The 3,210-nt window shown below is 42.3% G+C and overlaps 1 long non-coding RNA gene across 1 annotated transcript; it reads right to left on the reverse strand.

The window, feature by feature from the left end:
• Window positions 1-787: 787 nt before the first annotated feature.
• On the reverse strand, window positions 788-2,148 carry LOC311038901. The gene is made up of 2 exons (XR_014600101.1): window positions 1,895-2,148; window positions 788-886 (listed from the first exon to the last, which is right to left on the reverse strand). It is a non-coding gene; the product is annotated as an uncharacterized lncRNA (long non-coding RNA).
• Window positions 2,149-3,210: the final 1,062 nt, after the last annotated feature.

Below are 3,210 nucleotides of genomic sequence, written 5' to 3' on the forward strand. Positions count from 1 at the left end.
TTGTTTTCATAGATCTGGTTGCTTATTTCTCTCACAAGATCTGGCAACACTCAATCTTCGCTGCTGTTGTATTGTATTCTATATTGATTGCATCTTTTAGCAAACTAAATATCATGTGTAAATTAGCAGAGTAGCACAAAGTGTGTGTGTGTTCAACATTCCTTCCCAGTTCCCACCATGAAGACAGTCCGGTGCTGGTGATGTCCATCTAGTCGGGACATCCATGGCGTTGAGGCATAGTCAACAATATAATAAAACAAAACGTTTCATACTCATGTCATGCATTTTTCCTTATTTCTGAGAACATAATGTTTCACTGTCATTTACAGTTATATTCTTTGGACTAAACTTGGCCATTACTTTAGAATAGATGACATGCTAATGTTCAAATACTCTTGTCATACACAGCCGAATCGTTTTCTTTTTATTTTCAACTGAGACAGTTTCATGCTTTCAATTGGTGTATATGGATAATGTTAGGTTTTACTATAGCCTATTGTATCTAAGACCAGTAAAGTTGAATCCAACGTGCTGGGGTCCCCAGAAAAATATTGATTGCATGTCGAAGTAAATACTAAGAGAATGAACAAGAGTTTTTCACTATTATATCTGTAATGCTTACAAGTCATGTAATTATGTACCATATTCTGCCAAATGAAAGACCATCTCCTATCCTATATCATGAAACAGTTCAAAAGAACCCTTATAGATTTGGGTGTTCATACATTTTGTCATTATAAATGCTTACACAATGTAGAATATACCAATGAGTAGAGCAAGCAGTGTGTAAATGTAACCGTTTTATTTAGAAAAATAATATATATGGCTGTAGTCCCAGGTCTTCAACAGCAGTTCCATTTTTGCAGGCTGATGACGACTTTCTGTCCTGTCATTGGAAAGAACACATTAGATTAGACTTGTAGTTTACATGGATATCATCCGACGTGATACATAATTTATTCTTAGTTGCATGCGCACCGAAAATAGCAGACCTACAAGCTCACAAAGTGTTGAGTCCGCGACGCGTTGTGAGCTTGTAGATCTGCTATAAGGCGGGGACAAACGACGCACCCTTTTCTTTTTCCCTCCCTGCACAGAGATTAATTAATTTCATGTAACCATACTTTTTTTTGTGAACAAGAGACACTTGTCCTCTCCCATTACCCGCAGTCCGTTTTAATTTTAGTGAAACGAGTCGAACGCAATCAGTAAGTAAAGTGACGTTGTGCTACTCTACGCACACGGCCGTCAGTCGGGACGAAACATGTCAGTCATGGCGGAGCTTCAACCTGGTGTTTGCACTTTCTACATGTACAGACCGTACATCTACATAAACGTTCAAATTTCAAATATAAAGTGCTGACCTCATGCCACGGATGTTACAATTTGAATCGGGTGGGTCTAAGTACCAGTATCTTCCGTATTATTTAATAAAAAGCATTTTAATCCAATCGGTGGCCAATTTCTCCTTATGCTTTCAATTACGCGACCCTATCGGTTGGGATGTGTATTGCACTCTGATACATTATACATCTATGAGAAAATGGCCACCGTTCGGATTTAAATGTTTTTTTATTGAACAATATGGAAGATACATGTACTTAGACCCATCCGATTCCAATTGTAACATCTGTGGCCACTGGGTAAGAATTTAATATTTGAAATATGAACGTTTATGTAGATGAAAGGGCTGTGAATGGAAAAAGTGCCAACACCAGGTTGAAGTTCCGCCATGACAGTCATGTTCCAAAACAAAGACATGGGTTTCCGAGGCTAAAAGTCAACTATGACAAACGTTCCGTTCACGCCAGGCTCCACAAGCTAGTTTAGTCTACCCAAGGGATACAACATGAGATTATAGTGATAGTGGCAACTTTACAGCATGTTTACTTACTCGAGAGACAAGCGTCCACCGTCCACGGTCCGTGTACATTGTCAGTTCCACTAAGAAACATCCCCGACGGGTTGTTGCTCCTCACTGCCCGCCTTAGCTGCGTGTGGGTCCGGGTACTAAAGTATAACTCTGATATGTTTACACACGCCATGACAGTACATGTGTGAGGTAGCTAATGGGAGTTGCCGAGTGGGGAAATGTTTGGGAGACACCCTCAGGGGCCGGTCCTTTGAACCATGGGCGTTGGTTTGGGTTTGAACTACACCTGTAGTCACCTGCAGTATGTAGTGCGGACATAAGGTGAGACACGGCTGAAAACGTCATTTTCCGCGTCATTTGACGCTTTCAGCCGTGTCTCACGGATCAAACGGATCAAAAATCTAAAAACACAGATACAACACAAAAAAAACACCAGGATCATGTTTATTGGGTCCTAGACTTCATGAAAAAAGGTTTTGGGTGAAGTGTCCCTTTAAGGAGAGAGACTAAAGAGGAATCTTTGAATTTTAATTGTCTCTTAAAGTTGTTGTGTCTTCAACCCTGGGTGACGTCTCTTACCTCAATTAAAGAGTGATAAAATAGGAGACGAAGAGCGGAAAAAGAGGTCACAGGGAGGGTGTTGTTGTTTTTCATCCTATTGGTTTTAAGGTTTTAATTGATGAAGAAAATGTGAAATCAGCGCTTACCTTCTGTTTTAATTAAGACAGTAGCGGTAAGCCTGTCCACACTTCACACTCGTAGGCTGTAGTGAATAGTGACTGCACTTACACTTTACCGATTACAGTCTCGCGAGGCCTGCCCGATCCATTCGGGTTGCACTCTGGGGTCACCAATCCACTAGCCGCGATCTCCAGGCTTTTATTTTCCTTCGCGTTTTGCTCAAAAATAAGAGCCTGGACCAGACTGTTCACACTCCTGGCATAGGAAGTGGGAGTTTACCTTTTCATTTCCACAACCAACCAGAGTGCAGTGGGTGTCGCTCCAAATGTTGCGACAGCAGGGCTCTCAATGCTGCACATTGGGGGAGGCGCACAGATCGGTGGACCAACGGGAGCCCAACGGACGTTTTCTCCGGAGATTTTGAATCTACCCCCCCCCTAGACCAGATATCAGACGCGCTAGGGCAGGCTACCAATCCACTGACTGTATGGCGTGGCTCTATCCATGGTCCTGATGAGATACACTGTAGCTACTTTCAGGTGGCTGATTGTAGTCCTGTCTCTGTGGGATGTTTCTATATCAACGTTTTTCAGGCCAAGGACCCCTTAGCTGAGAGAGTGATGAAGCAGGGACCCCCCCACTAAACCTTCTCATAG

Source organism: Gymnoscopelus microlampas (assembly GCF_963454915.1).
Source record: "Gymnoscopelus microlampas genome assembly, chromosome: 22".
In the NCBI taxonomy this organism is placed as follows: Eukaryota; Metazoa; Chordata; class Actinopteri; order Myctophiformes; family Myctophidae; genus Gymnoscopelus; species Gymnoscopelus microlampas.